Raw genomic sequence first — 16861 nt, 5'->3', positions numbered from 1 at the left:
CTAGCACTGGAGAGGGGGGAGACCTTGAATAATGAGGGCATCATTGATCGCCACTCCTTCTCCTGTGAAGAGGATGTGGAGGAGGCTGCTGAGTAGGTGGCACAGGATGAGGAACCCTTTGCATCAGAGATCAGAGGCAAGGGGAAATGAGAGGCGTGCAAGGGAGGGTCAAGACAATCTCATACATACCCGCTTCCTGTGACTCTGATGTCCTTTCACAATCTGTGCAATAAAGACTCACCTTTATGTGGACCTGCCATTGGCTGCTTCATCATGCACTCCATCGCCCAGAGCCCAGGTTCACAGCACACACTGACAAAGCTGACAAGCTGACCAAATGCAGCCTTCCCCAATGCTAGCAGCCCATTGAGGGAATAAGGCTGTAGATGACATTTAACAAGTCAGCAAGAAATGAGGGGATGACCAACAGCAGTATATGTAATATTTATTGATTGGCACGACAATACAGTATAACATCTTAACATGTACAAAGTCTAAACACTTATGAACCTCAAGTGCATCTAGGTGCTCTTCTTAATGGGCTTATGTGTGCTCCTACGAGGTGCCACCCTTGCGCCTGCAGCTGCGGTGGAAGCAGGCTGCTGATTAGGCTGTCCTGTGGCTTGGGATGACCTTGGCGGCCGTCCTCTGATATTGTGAGGCCTGGAGGGTGCTGGCATGCTGAGGGCTTTTGCACAAGTTATTGACCTGTCTGCTAACGGAAATAGGTCCTTCCTATCTGCTCTATCTAGGCCCCTCATAACATTATACACCTCAATTAAATCTCCCCTCAGTTTCCTCTGTTCCAAAGTAAACAATCCCTGCCGATCCAATCTTTATCATAGCTAAAACTCTCCATTCCAGGAAACATCTTCATAAATCCCTTCTGCACCGTCTCTGGATATGAGCACATCCTTCCTGTAGTGTGACGATCAGAACTGTACACAGTAAGGCCCGCTACCCGACCTGAACCCGACGGGACCCAACGACATGTGTCGGGTTCGAGTCGGGTTGGACTTCCGGGTCCAGCATTCAGGCTCAGGTTGGGCTAGGTTAGACACGCTCTATCACAGTTAAGTGTTATATAACTTAAAACAAAGTTAGATTCTAGATAAAGCAACTGCAATTACATTATTTTTGCCCGCAGTGTGGATAATCTTTAAGTGATAAGGTTGTAATAGTAAATTCCATTGGAATAGTCTGGCATTCTGTTTTCTTAATTTTTCCACAAAGGCTCAGGGGTTATGATCAGTATATACCAGTCTCTCACTGTAGTCACGGCGGACATAGACTTCAAAATGCTTAAGAGCCAATAATAAACCTGGGGTTTCTTTTTCCAGCGTTGACTGTCTTTCTTGATGTTGATTTAGCTTTTTGGAAAAGTATTTCAATGGCCTTTCTATGCCTTATTCATCGTCTTGTAACAGGACTGCACCGACCCCCAGGTCACTAGCATCAACTGCTACCTTAAAGGGCTGAGTGAAATTTGGAGCAGCCAACACTGGGTCATTAATCAAAATGGCTTTCGCCTTTCAAAAGATGTTTGGCACTCCCCTGACTACACTAATGTAGTTTTCTTTTTCTGTAGCAAATCTGTCAGTGGAGCAACTTAGTACTAAAATTTGGTACAAACTTTCGGTAGAAACCACACATCCCCTCAAGCCTCATGCTTTCTTGCTTAGTCTTAGGGGTAAGGAACTCCAACAATACTTGTACTTCTGCTGTTCTTGGCAACACTTGCCCTTGCCCTACTATATGCCCGAGGTAGGTTACTTTCGTTTTTGCAAATTCACTTTTGGCAAGGTTTATCACTAATTCAGCTGATCGTAATTTTCTAAATAGAGTTTCTAGTTGTTCCGAGTGTCACTGTATACCATCACATTATCAAGGTAAACCACACTTTTAGGAACACTGGCTACCACTTGAAAGGTCTCTGAAAGGTTGCTAGGGCATTTTTTTAGCTCAAATGGTATCACTCGGCATTGGAAAAGACCGTCTGGTGTGACAAAGGCCGATATTTCTTTAGCTCGGGTTGTTAAAGGAACTTGCCAGTATCCCTTTAACAAATCTATTTTTGTAAGAAATGTGGCACTGTCAAACAGACTTCCAAGCAAGGAATTGGGTAGGAGTCTGCCATTGATTAAGCATTAACCTTTCTGTAGTCTATACAGAGTCTAGTTGAACTGTCAGGTTAGAAACATAGAAACATAGAAAATAGGAGCTGGAGTAGGCCATTTGGCCCTTCGGGCCTGCTCCGCCATTCATGATGATCATGGCTGATCATCCAACTCAGTAGCCTCTTCCGGCTTTCGCCCCATACCCTTTGATCCCTTTAGACCCAAGAGCTATATCTAACTCCTTTTTGAAAACATACAATGTTTTGGCCTCAACTGCTTTCTGTGGTAGTGAATTCCACACGCTCACCACTCTCTGGGTGAAGAAATTTCTCCTCATCTCAGTCCTGAAAGGTTTACCCCATATCTTTAGACTATGACCCCTGGTTCTGGACTCCCCACCATTGGGAACATCCTTCCTGCATCTACCCTGTCAAGTCCCATTAGAATGTTATAGGTTTCTATGAGCTCCCCCCTCTCTCTTCTGAACTCCAGTGAATATAATCCTAACCGACTCAATCTCTCCTTATACGTCAGTCCTGCCATCCCAGGAATCTGTCTGGTAAACCTTTGCTGCACTCCCTCTATAGCAAGAACATCCTTCCTCAGGTAAGGAGATCAAAACTGCACACAATATTCCAAGTGTGGCCTCACCAAGGCCCTGTATAATTGCAGCAAGACATCCCTGCTTCTGTACTCGAATCCTCTCGCTATGAAGGCCATCATACCATTTGCCTATTTACCGCCTGTTGCATCTGCATGCTTACCTTCACCGACTGGTGTACGAGAACACCCAGGTCTCGCTGCATATTACCCTCTCTCAGCTTATAGCCATTCAGATAATAATCTGCCTTCCTGTTTTTGCTACCAAAGTGGATAACCTCACATTTATCCACATTATACTGCATCTGCCATGCATTAGCCCACTCACTCAACTTGTCCAAATCACCCTGAAGCCTCTCTGTATCCTCCTCACAACTCATTCTCCCACCCAGTTTTGTCTCATCTGCAAATTTGGAGATATTACATTTAGTTCCCTCATCTAAATCATTAATGTATATTGTGAATAGCTGGGGTCCTAGAACCGATCCCTACGGTACCCCACTAGTCACTGCCTGCCATTTGGAAAAAGACCCATTTATCCCTACTCTTTGTTTCCTGTCAGCCAACCAATTTTCTATCCATCGCAATACACTACTCCCAATCTTACATCCACATCATGTGTGGCTAAGATTGTACATCCTGGCTTATCTCTACTGACTCTTTTAAATGCTGTGAGTAGCCTTGTTAGGTCGTCTCGTTCTTCTGCATCTAAATATGAAAGCATAGTGTCCATTCTCCCTAACAATTCAGTATTAGCTAACTGGATAGTAGGGAGGTTCAATCTGAGAATTATCTAGGCCTCCTTCTGCCTCATCTTCAGTATCCCTTTCATCCTTCACTGTCCCTGCTACCTGACATACCTGTACTTGCTTATCCTTTTCCCTGCAATAATATTGCTTCAACATATTGATATGACATAGCCGATTCTTTGTCCAGCAATCTGCGGTGTCAATCAAATAATTTACCTAAAATAAAAGTAAAATACCGCAGATGCTGGAAATCTGAAATAAAAACAAGAAACGCTGGAAAAACTCAGCAGATCTGGCAGCATCTGTGGAGAGAGAAGCAGAGTTAACGGCCGGAATTTTACAGTGGGCGGACAAGAGCCGGACTCCGACGTAACTGTCAGTGCCGAACCCACTTCTGCCCAGCCTGGGGATCTGTCCCGTATTTTACGGATCCCCAGGCTTTAATTGGCCCGAGGCGGGACTTCCACCCACTCGAGGGAGGAGGTCCCGCCTCAGTGAGCTGCCGGCCAATCAGCGGGCCGGCAGCTCTTAGTCTCAGTAGTGCCATCGGGAGCGGTGGCCACTGCTGGGACGACAGCCCAGCCGACCAAGGAGGATACCAAGGACTGAAGGTAAGTTTGGGTTGCCTCACCAAGGGAATCGGTCCTGCTCTGGTGAGGCTAGGGTGGTCGTTTGGGGGGAAGGGTGCGTCTTGGATCCTGGTCTTGGGTTGGGAGGCAGGGGCGGCCCTCAATCGGGCACCCTGTGCCCGATTGCCAGGGCCCCCCCCCCATGGGGTGCGGAAAGGCTGGCAGCTATAGCTGGGTGGCCTTTCACGTCCCTGGCACACCCACTTGCCATGGGTAAAATACCCGTGGAGGAGGGCGAGGGCCCTTAAGTGGCCGTTAAGTGGCCAGTTAAGGGTCTTGATTGGCCTCGGGCGGGCGGGCCAATTCTCACCCCCCACATCCCCGCCGGACCTCCGTAAACTTGGTCGGAGGTGGAATCGGGGTGGTTAGGCCTCCCGGAACCTGCTGCTCAATTTTAGGCTGCCCCCACGCCATCATCCAACCCACTGGGGCGGCGCAAAATTCCGGCCAACGTTTCAGGTCAGTGACCCTTCTTCAGAACTGGTTCTAATGAAGGGTCACCAACCTGAAACGTTAACTCTGCTCTGTCTCCACAGATGCTGCCAGACCTGCTGAGTATTTCCAGTGTGTCTTGTTTTTAATTTACTTTACCTATTCACTTGACCATTTTATTATATGGGCCACTGAACCATGCTTTCAGTGGTTCATCCTGTAGAGGCAGAAATACTAACACCTCATCCCCTGGTTGAAATGTTCGGGTCTTGGCATGCTCGTCTGCCCAGTTCTTCATAGTTGTTTGGGAAGCTTTAAGGTGTTCCTGAGCCACTTTGCAAGCTCTCCTGAGCCGTTCCAGGAACACGGATACATAATCTAGCACAGAAGATTTCTTCTTCTGTTCTAAAAACCTTTCTTTAATTAGCTGTGGAGGACCTCTTGTCTCATGTCCATAAACTAATTCAAAAGGACTAAAACCCCAGTAGACTCATTAGGTGAATCCCTCATAGCAAACAAAAGAAATTCTAGTCCTTTATCCCAATCATGGGGATATTCATAATCATTGTTTTGAGGGTCTGATGGTACCTTTCTAAAGCTCCTTGTGTCTGTGGGTAGTATGCTGAAGACCTTAACTGAGTTATACCCAAATTATCCATAACTTCCTGAAAAAGTTTAGACTTAAAATTGGAACCTTGATCCAACTGAATCTCAATCGGTAATCCCAATCTAGTAAAGAATTGGGTTAACTTCTCTACCACCACGTTAGCAGAAATTGTTCTCAAGGGAATGGCTTCTGGGAACCGAGTAGCCATATTCATGATAGTGAGTATATATTGGTGTCCCACTTTTGTTTTAGGTAAGGGTCCTACACAGTCTACCAACACCCTACTAAATGGTTCCCCAAAAACTGGTATGGGAGTTGGAGGTGCCAGTTTTATGGCAGGTTGCAGTTTTCCCACAATCTGGCACGTGTGGCATGTTTTACAAAACTGCACCATGCCCTTGGAAAGACCTGGCCAGTAAAAATGTTGACATATATGTGATTGGGTCTTCCGGTTCCTCACATGTCCTGCTATAGGAATTTCCTGGGCTATCCTTAATAGTTCCCGGCGATACTTTGGCCGTACCGCAGTCTGGTAAACAACCATCCATTCTTCGTATGCAGGTCTGTGAGGAGGTCTCCACTTCCTCATCAGAATCCCATCTTTAATATAGTAGCCTTCTGGAACTCCTTTTGCCACAGCTTCAGTCAGAGCTGATTGTACCACTTTATTTAATTCTGGATTGGCTTGCTGAATCTTGATCAGAGAAGACTCATTAAACATTTTCTTTGGATTATCCAAATTCCCAAAGAAAGTTTTAGATATTTGATTATCTGACTGTGGTGCCAATTTTACCTCTGACAATGGAACTTGTTTAGCCATTGCTTGGATTACTAGGCACAAAGGAAAAATTCCTGGAACCTTTTCCTGCAACTGTTCTGTCTCTTTAACTTCATTTGGTTTTTCCGTGACTACTGGAGAAGCCACTACTTTCCATAGAAACATAAAAAAATTACGGTACAGAAGGAGGCCATTCAGCCTGTCGTGTCTGTGCTGGCCAAACAATCTAGCCACCCAATCTAATCCCACCTTCCAGCACCTGTTCCATAGCCTTGCAGGTTACAGCACTTCAGATGCATGTCCAGGTACTTTTTAAAAGAATTGAGGGTTTCTGCCTCCACCACCATTCCTGGCAGTGAATTCCAGACGCCCACCACCCTCTGGGTCAAAAAGTTTTTCATGTCCCCTAAAATCCTTCTATCAATCACCCTAAATCTGTGCCCCCTGATAATTGACCTCTCTGCTAGGGGAAACAGGTCCTTCCTGTCTACTCTATCTAGGCCCCTCACAATTTTGTATACCTCAATTAAGTCACCACCAACTTCCTCTGTTCTAGGGAAAACAACTCTAACCTATCCAATCTTTCCTCATAGCTGCAACTTTCAAGCCCTGGCAACATTCTTGTAAATCTCCTCGGTACTCTCTCCAGAGCAATTATGTCCTTCCTGTAATGTGGTGACCAGAACTGTACGCAATACTCCAGCTGTGGCCTAACCAGCGTTTTATACAGTTCCAGCATTACAACCCTGCTTTTGTATTCTATACCTCGGCCAATAAAGGAAAGCATTCCATATGCCTTCTTCACCACTCTATCTTCCTGTCCTCCACCTTCAGGGACCTATGGACATGCACTCCAAGGTCTCTCATTTCTTCTACCCCTCTCAGTATCCTCCCGTTTATTGTGTATTGCCTCGCTTTATTTGCCCTCCCCAAAAGCATTACCTCACATTTCTCTGGATTGAATTCCATTTGCCACTTTTCCGCCCACTCAACCAAACCATTGATATAATTCTGGAGTCTACAGCTATCCTCTTCACTATCAACTACACAGCCAATTTTTGTGTCATCAGAAAATTTCCCAATCATGTCTCTCACATGTAAGCCCAAATCATTAATATATATCATAAACAGCAAGGGACCCAGCACTGAGCCCTGTGGAACGCCACTGGAAACAGCTTTCCATTCGCAAAAACATCCGTCGACTACTACCCTTTGTTTCCTGTCCCTGAGCCAATTCTGGATCCAACCTGCTACATTCCCCTGTATCCCATGGACTTTCATTTTACTGACCAGTCTGCCATGCGGGACCTTGTCAAATGCCTTACTAAGATCCATGTAGACTACATCCACTGCACTACCCTCATCATTCCTCCTTGTTACTTCCTCAAAAAACTCTCTTAAGTTAGTAAGACATGACCTTCCCCTAACAAATCCATGCTGACTGTGCCTTTCCAAGTGGCAGTTTATCCTGTCCCTCAGAATTGATTCTAACAATTTACCCACCACCGAGGTCAGACTGACTGGCCTATAATTATTTGGCCTACCCCTCGCACCCTTTTTAAACAATGGTACAACGTTTGCAGACCTCCAATCATCTGGTACCTCGCCTGTATCTAGTGAGGATTTGAAGATGATCCTCAGCGCATCCGTTATTTCCTCCCTCACTTCCTTTAACAACCTGGGATGCAATCCATCTGGCCCTGGTGATTTATCCACTTTCAAGGATGCCACACCCTCTAGTACTTCCTCTCTCATTATGCTTATTGTGTCTAATATTTCACAATCCTCTTTAACTACAATGTCTGCATCAACCCTCTCCTTTGTGAAGACAGAGACAAAACCTCATTAAGAACCCTGCCCTTACTGTACTGATAAAACATCTTCGGGTTTTCCTTGATTTTACCTGCCAATAAGTTTTCATGTTCTCTCTTTGCTTTTCTAATTTCCTTTTTTACTTCACCCCTGTACTTTCTATACTCCTCTAGGCTTTCTAAAATATTAAGATTTTTGTGATCGTCATAAGCTTTCTTTTTCTGCTTTAACTTACCCTGTAAGCTTCCAGATAACCAGGGGGCTCTAGATTTCACCCTTTATCATTGTGGGGACATGCCTACACTGTGCCTGTGGTGTCTTGCTTTTGAATGTCTCCCACTGGTTTGCCATTGATTTTCCTCCAAGTAGCTGTATCCAGTCCACTTCCGCCAGGTCACCACTCAGTTTCGTAAAATTTGCCTTCCCCCAATTTAGAAACTTTACTCCTGTTTTATCTTTGTCTTTTTCCATGGTTATGCTAAAACTAACTGTATTATGGTCACTAGCTCCAAAATGGTCACCCACTGTTACTTCATCCTCTTGCCCAGCTTTATTACTGAAGACTAAATCTAGAATTACGCCCTCTATCGATTGGCTTGTTACGTATGGCTAAAAAAGTTCTCTTGAATGCAGTTCAAGAATTTTGTCCCCTCTGTGCCCTTCAAACTGTTTGCATCCCAGTTGATATTGGGGTAGTTGAAATCCCCTAAAGATTTTGCACTCAGAAGTTTGCCTACATATTTATTCTTCTATCTCCCTCGCACTATTCGGGGGTCTATAGTACACTCCCGGGGCTGAATTTAACAGGCTCCTCGACGCCACGGGTTGTGGTGCGGGGCCGGTAAAGTTCTGTGGGGAGAGGCAATGTCGAGAAGGGCCTGCCGCATATTGCCGGCGGAGGGGGGATCTCAGTGCGGCCCCCCCGCTGCCAGGTAGTGGGTCCTTCATTTCGATATTAAAATGAACCCTAATGATATATAAATTAAGTTACCTGCAGGCAGCGGTCATCCCACGCCAACTTTTTGGCCTCCGTACGGAGTTCCGAGACGAGAACCTGGTGGGCAGGGGGGGAGGAATAAAATTTGCAGGGTGGGAGGGAGGAGCAGGGAAAACACTTTTGATTGGATGTGGGGATGGTGGGAAGGGGTTGAAGGGCAAAAGATTGAAGGTTGGTGGGGGGGGGGGAGTTTGTGTATTTGAAAAAGCCTATTTGGGCAATGAAATGACGATTGGGAGGTTGGGGAGAGGCCTCCATTACAACATTTTTTATTTAATAAAATTTAGCAATGGTACAACTTTAAATATTAAAATTTTGCTGAAGGGCTTAAAGCCCTTTAAAAATGGCACCAGTGCCCGCGCAGTGGCGCTGGACGCCATTGCCGGGGATGGGGCAGCCACCCCCTCTATATCATCAGAGGCGGCCGCTCTGCCCCCTTCTATTTAAATGAACCCCTGCACGTAACATCGCAGGGGTCAGGGATGGCACATCCGCGTGTGATGCACGGAGCCATTATAGTGCACCACCGCAATCTGCAGCGCACTCGTAAAATTCAGCCCCTAGTAGTGTGGCTGCCCTTTTTAATTTCTGAGCTCCACCCATATGGCCTCATTTGATAATTCATTTAGCATATCATATCTCCTCAAAGCTGTTATTGATACCTTAACTAATAATTTTACAGCCCCTCCTTTTTTATCTCCCTCTCTATCCATCCTGAAAACTCTATATCCAGGGAAGTTGAGCTGCCATTCTTGCCCCTCTTTAAGCCAAGTTTCCATTATAGCAACAATATCATATTGCCATGTGTCTATCTGTGCCCTCAGCTCTTCAGCTTTATTAACTATACTCCTTGCATCTAAATAAATACCCTTTAACACTATCAAATTCCTGTGCTGCATACTTTTTAACCTTTGCTTCTTCTTTCAGAGTCACTTGCTAATTTTCTGCCATCCGTTCCTTGCCCTGAAATTGTCCTATCTGCGACTGCGCTCAGGTTCCCATCCCCCTGCCAAACTAGTTTAAACCATCCCCAACAGCACTAACAAACCTTCCTGCAAGGATATTTGTCCCAGTCCTGTTCAGGTCTAGACCATCCGGCTTGTACAGGTCTCACCTTCCCCAGAACCGGTGCCAATGCCCCAGAAATCTGAAGCCCTCCCTCCTGCACCATCTCTCCAGCCAGACATTCAATCAGGTGTATTCTCCTATTTCTATACTCACTAGCACGTGGCCTTGGGAGTAATCTGGAGAATACTACTCTTGAGGTCCTGCTTGCTAATCCCGTTCCTAACTTCCTAAACTCAGCCTGCAGGACCTTCGCCCTCTTTCTTCCTATATCGTTGATACCAATGTGGGCCTTTGATTGTGCACCCTCGCTCTCCAGAACATTCTGTAGCCACTCAGTGATATCCATGCCCCTTGCACCAGGGCGGCAACATACCATCCTGGAATCACATCTGTGACTACAGAAACGCCTATCTGTTCCCCTAACTATAGAATCCCCTATCACTATTGCTCTCTTGTCCTTTCTCCTCCCTGCACAGCTGAGCCACCCATGGTGCTCAGCCTGCAGGACCTCATCCCTCTTTCTTCCTATATCATTGATACCAATGCGGACCACGGCCCTGGTCATGCACCCTCACCCTCCAGAATGCTCTGTAGCCACTCAGTGACATCCATGACCCTTCCACCAGGGAGGCAACATACCATCCTGGAATCACGTCTGCGACCACAGAAACACCTATCTGGTCCCCTAATTATAGATTCCCCTATCAATGTTGCTCTCTTGTCCTTTCTCCTCCCTCCCTGCACAGCAGAGCCACTCATGGTCATGAGACCGCTCTGGTCATGAATCTCACTGCACTCTCCAGAGGAACCCTCTCTTCCAATGGTACTCAGAACTGAATACCAGTTAGAAAGTGGGATGCCCTCTGGGGATTCCTGCACTATCTGCCTTGACCTTCTTGTCTGTCTGGCAGCTACCCAGTTATTACTAGTGCAATAAGTGGAATAACTTACCAGTTACATGCCAATCAGCTTCTTCCCCTGTACCGTGGATGCTGAAAAGGCAGAAAAAAAAAAGACTGCAAAGAGCACCTCTTTCCCCTAATCAGTAAAATCCCTCACACCCACAGCCTCACCCAGTCCAAACAGCTCTATGCTAATTAGTAATTATAAATTACACTAATTAAAAAACCTTAGCAGTACTAACCTTCTCACTTACAAGGTTTGAGGGTTTTAAAAAGAAAATAACTTTTTTTTTCTCTGATTTTTTAAAAGTTCTTTACAGGCAATAACAGCCAACCAATCAGCTGTGGTAGTTTTTTTTGCGCTTTTCAAACCCAGCACGTGCCGACACAAAGACTGAGACTGCCTCCACTCCGCTCCAGGTAGGAAAGGCCACGCTGCAATCCCCGGGCTGTATTTATGGCGCACCCGGCTCCCAACTGCCTCCGCTCTGCTCCAGGTAGGAAAAGCTCTGGCCAAATCACTCCCCAGAAGTAGGTCAACTCGTCTACTGGAAAAATATGGATAACTCCTACTGTTCCAGATATTAGGTCACACTCCAGATGCACCCGATACAAAGGTACGGATATATACTTCCCGCCAATAGCATTCACTAAAACTTTAGTATTCAGTGCGCTCTCTGGTGGAAATGTTATGCCTTTGCCCAGCAAAAGAGTTTACGTGGCTCCTGTACCCTAAGTATAACTATAGGTTTACCTGTCTCACTTGAGGGATGAGGAGTTACTTTTCCTTTCAACAAGAATTCCCCATAACTCTCAGGTATCTTATTCACAATCTCTGCACTCACAATGGTTTTTGGATTTAGCCTTATAGCTGCAGTCAGAGCTGCAGCCTGATCTGTTGTACTCTTAGTCAGGGCCCTTTTCTCTGCATTGGTCTTGTGTACCCCAATAAGTTCCATGGGTTTACCCTGCAACTTCCAGCATTCTGCATGAAGGTGTCCCACCTTGTTACAATGGTAACATTTAGGCTTGCGGACCTCACTTCCACCCTCAGCATCTTCCTTTCTGGCCTGAGGAGGAGATCCCGGGGCATTCCCAGCTGTCCCTTCGTGTCCCCAGCTACTTGCCTTCCTTTCACTCTCCCACCTTCTATTCTTCTCGGGTTTGTGGGGGTGAATGACAAAGGGTTTGGGCTTATAAACAAGCTCATAATCATCAGCAATTTCCGCTGCCTGTCTGGCTGTTGAAACCTTCTGGTTCTCTACATGGGTTCTTACTAACGGAAAGAACATAAGAACATAAGAATGTAATAAATGGGAGCAGGAGTAGCCCTCAAGCCTGCCCCGCAATTCAATAAGATCATGGCTGATCTGTCCCAGGCCTCAACTCCTCTTTCGGGCCTGCTCTGCCTAACCCTCGACTCACCGAGATTTCAAAAATCTATCTACCTCCTCCTTAAATACATTTATGACCTAGCCTCCACAACTCTTTGAGGTAGAGAATTCCAGAGATTCACCACCCTCTGACAGAAGAAATTTCTTCACATCTCAGTTTTAAATGTGTGCCCCTTATTCTGTAACTATATCCCCTAGTTTGAGATTCCCCACCAGTGGAAACATATTCTCAACATCTACCCTGTCAGGCCCCCTTAAAATCTTATATGTTTCAATAAGATCACTTCTCATTCTTCTAAACTCCAATGAATAAAGGCCTAATCTGTTTAGCCGTTCTTGATAACCCCTTCATCCCAGGAATCAGCCTACTGAACCTTTTCTGAACTGTCTCCAATGCTAGTATATCCTTCCTTAAATATGGGGACCAAAACTGTATGCAGTACTCCAGGTGTGGCCTCACCAACACCCTGTACAGTTGTAACAAGACTTCCCTATTTTTAAACTCTAACCCCCTAGCAATAAAGGCCAAAATTCCATTTGCCTTCCGAATTACTTGCTGTACCTGCATGCTAACTTTTTGTGTTTCATGCACAAGAACACCCAGATCCCTCTGTACTGCAGTATTTTGTAGTCTTTCTCCATCTAAATAATAATCTGCCTTTTTATTCTTCCTACCAAAGTGGATGACCTCACAGTTTCCTACATTGAACTCCATCTGCCAAGTTTTTGCCCACTCACTTAACCTACACATATCCCTTTGCAGATTCTTTGTGTCCTCATCACAACATGCCTTCCCACCTATTTTTGTATCATCAGCAAATTTGGATAGACTACACTCTGTCCCTTCCTCCAAGTCATTATTTAAAGACAGTAAATGCTTGAGGCCCTAGGACCAATCCTTGTGGCACCCCACTGGTTACAGTTTTCCAACCTGAAAAAGACTCATTGATCCCGAGTCTCTGCCTTCTGTGTGTTAGCCAGTCCTCAATCCATGCCAACACATTACCCCCAATACCCTGAGCTCCTATTTTGTGCAATAACCTTTTATGTGTCACCTTATCAAACACCTTCTGAAAATCCAAATACACTACATCTACTGGTTCCCCTTTATCCACTCTGCTTGTTATATCCTCAAAGAACTCTAGCAAGTTTGTCTTCATAAAACCATGTTGACTCTGTATGATTGCATTATGTTTTTCTAAATATTCTGCTATTTCTTCCTTAATAATGGACTCTGGCATTTTCCCAATGACAGATGTTAAGCTAACTGGTCTATAGTTTTTTGCTTTCTGTATCCCTCCTTACTTGATTAGGGGCATCACATTAGCCATTTTCCAATCCGCTGGTACCCTACCGGAATCCAGTGAGTTTTGGTATATTATGACCAATGCTTCTACTATCTCTGCAGCAACTTTTTAAAAAACCTTTGGATGCAGGCCATTAAGGTCCTGGCGACTTGTCTGCCTTTAGTCCCATCAGTTTGTCAAGCACCTTTTCCCTTGTGATAGAGATTGTTACAAGTGCCTCCCTCCTTTGCACCTTGCTCATCTATTATTGTTGGGATGTTTATAGTGTCCTTCACTGTGAAGACCGATGCAAAATATTGGTTTAAATTATCTGCCATTTCCCTGTTCCCTGTTATTAATTCCCCAGTCTCATTCTCTAAGGGTCTCACACTTACTTTAGCTACTCTCTTCCTTTTTATATACCCATAGAAGCTCTTACTGTTTGTTTTTATATTTCTTGCCAATTTACTCTCATAATCAATTTTCTCCCTCTTTATTAGTTTTTTAGTCATCCGCTGCTGGTTTCTAAAAAATTCCCAATACTCTGGCCTAATACTAGCTTTTGCTGCTTTATATGCCTTTGTTTTTGATTGGATACTCTCCTTAACTTCCTTTGTTATCCACGGGTGGTTCATTGTTCTCATCGAGAATGAATTTTTAAAATTCTTGCAGGAGAATTAGTTCCCTAAGGTTCTCATATATGGCCTCTACCTTTAGTGCCCATATCCAACGAACCAAATTAGTTTGCTTTACCCTCTCAATTTCTATAAAAGTCCTCCCAGACAATCTCCGGAGGTTCCGAAATTTTTGCCAGTCAGCTTCAGGGACCAACTCATATGTGATGGGAATAGCCTTTTTTGCCATCTCATAATCTGCAGAAGCTTCCTCAGAAAGCATGGTATAAACTTCATGAGCTCTGCTCATCAACCTGCTTTGTCCAGCTTTCCTTCTGCCACTTCATCTATTTGACTATCTTTTCAAAAGAAATGAAAAATGCCTCTACGTCCCTTTCCTCAACCTTAGGGAGGGCTTGCACAAATTTTAAACAGCTCTCTACTGGATCCTGAGCTGAAGCCAAATCTTTCCTCACCAGAACTTTCACAGGAGTCAAGACCACCCCTTAGTCTTGGTTCCATCTTTTTAACTTCGAATTTCCTTCCTTCTCTTTCTCTTTGAAATGCTCTCTCTTTTTCCCTTTCCTCTTTTTCAAATTCAAGCTTCTTTGTTGTCAATTCTCTTTCAAGCTCAAGTTTTTTCAATTTTTTCCCCCTTTTTCTGTTCAAGCTTAAGTTTTTCCATTTCCTGTTCCAGCTCAAGTTTCTTCATTTCCAACTGCAACTGAATCCTAACTAATTCAATCGCTTCCCTCTGGTTTGACTTCTTTTTCCAATTTCAAATGGTGTGCTATTACTTCAATTATGTCTGCCTTCTTAGCTCCTCGGTTTAACTCTTTAACATGAACAGTTCTGCCAAATCCTTAAGTCGAACCTTGGTTCTGTGTTTCAAATCACTCAGAGATACATCCTTCTTCCCCAGAAAAGTCACAGCAACTGTTAAAGATATTCCGGTAGACATTCCTGGTTTATTTTCTTTTCCTCTTTTCAATTATTATTACCCCACTTATAATTGCACGTTGTTGGCGTTGGGTTATCTCGCAAAGAGCCCCCAATTATATGTCATGACCGAGGCGGGAGGAGTGCACTGTTTATTCTAGTTCCACTTCTCCATAGGTCATAACATATATTTAATTTTTTTCTCACTTACCGATATAGTAAATCATAAACTCTATTTTTATCCCAGAATAAAACACACCAACCAGGTTTCTTTAATAAAAAACTAAATTATCAGTTTATTATAAAATAAGTCTTAACCAGTAATGAAGCAAAGCATAAACACACAGATTGAGATATTAAAGTTCCCTTTTTACCTTAGCCCCTCACACACACACACACATGCATACACTGGTTAAGCGAAAAAATAAAGAGATTTACTCTTTAGAGCTCTAGTACAAAAAAACAAAAGAAAAATTGGCAAAAATGCTTGCTAATTCTTGAAGAAAAAAAGAGAGGATATGAAAAGATGTCAGAGGTCTTTTGGGTTTGGCATCCCAAGTACGTATAGATGGCTGTCACTGGGATCTTCCTAAAACGGTTCTTGTCAGGCGACATTGAAGATCAATTTGGGCAGACTTTCCAGGGAAAATGTAGTAACAGGGGTATCAGGCAGTTTCTTACGCTTGCTTCTCAGCTTCTCAAGAGATGGAAAACTGGCAGACTTTTTCAAAGAGCTGGAACAGACTGAGCTGGGGTTTTTCTCCTTTGGCAAGTTTTCTCCAACTGTCTTTTCAAACCATTGTCCATATCCCAACTCACTGTCCAAAGCGAAACCAAAACCAATGTCACAAAAATCACAAGAATCCTGACCCCCTATAAATCTTGACCTGTCAATCCTTTGTAGACATCTTTCCCCAAGTCAAAATCAACCCCTGCTGGGTAATTATTTGAAAACAACTGCCTTCTAGTTTAGTTTAGAGATACAGCACTGAAACAGGCCCTTTGGCCCACCGAGTCTGTGCCGACCATCAACCACCCATTTATACTAATCCTACACTAATCCCATATTCCTACCACATCCCCACCTATCCCTATATATTTCCCTACCACCTACCTATACTAGGGGCAATTTGTAATGGCCAATTAACCTATCAACCTGCAAGTCTTTGGCGTGTGGGAGGAAACCGGAGCACCCGGAGGAAACCCACGCAGACACAGGGAGAACTTACAAACTCCGCACAGGCAGTACCCAGAATCGAACCCGGGTCCCTGGAGCTGTGAGGCTGCGGTGCTAACCACTGCGCCACTGTGCCGCCCCGTAACTGTTTACAGTCCAGACCTCTCAGTGACCCTTGGGAAAAAAAAACATCCATGGACACCTTTTCAGTTTTAAACTATAAATTTTCAAAATTTAACAAAATAATGGAAGCACTCGTAACAGGTCTGCCAATCTCTCATCATAACTTTGGTGGACGAACAGTTTGATCATCAGTAAATAACCATTTTCAGCTGGTTATACAATTTCCATGGGGATTCTACCTGGCACCCACTGGATTTATAATGGGAGAGCAGTAGAACCCGAGCAAACTTTAGGGACACAGTTTTCACTTAAGCAGTTTAGAAGTCATTCAAATCATTAGCTATCTTTCCGTGATTGGAGAGAAATACCGAAACAGGATAGTGGTAGTCTACGCTAACTATTCTTCGCTGTGACAATTTTTGTCCTTGATGAATTATTAGGGACCTTTAAAATCAGTTTAATAAATTTCCAGATATTTTTCTTTGGGTGGTAAGTCATTAAAAACTGAATGTGCCTTGAATTGGAGGGAAAGAAACAAAATTTTCCATTTTTGCCTTACCAATAGTTAAGTGTAGAGATGTGTAGGCATTGCAAAAGAAAGAAAGGTAGAACTAGCATTTATACAGCACCTTTCAGG

This window comes from Heterodontus francisci, chromosome 8 (genome assembly GCF_036365525.1).
Source record: "Heterodontus francisci isolate sHetFra1 chromosome 8, sHetFra1.hap1, whole genome shotgun sequence".
Classification (NCBI taxonomy): domain Eukaryota; kingdom Metazoa; phylum Chordata; class Chondrichthyes; order Heterodontiformes; family Heterodontidae; genus Heterodontus; species Heterodontus francisci.
This window is presented reverse-complemented; position numbering follows the sequence as displayed.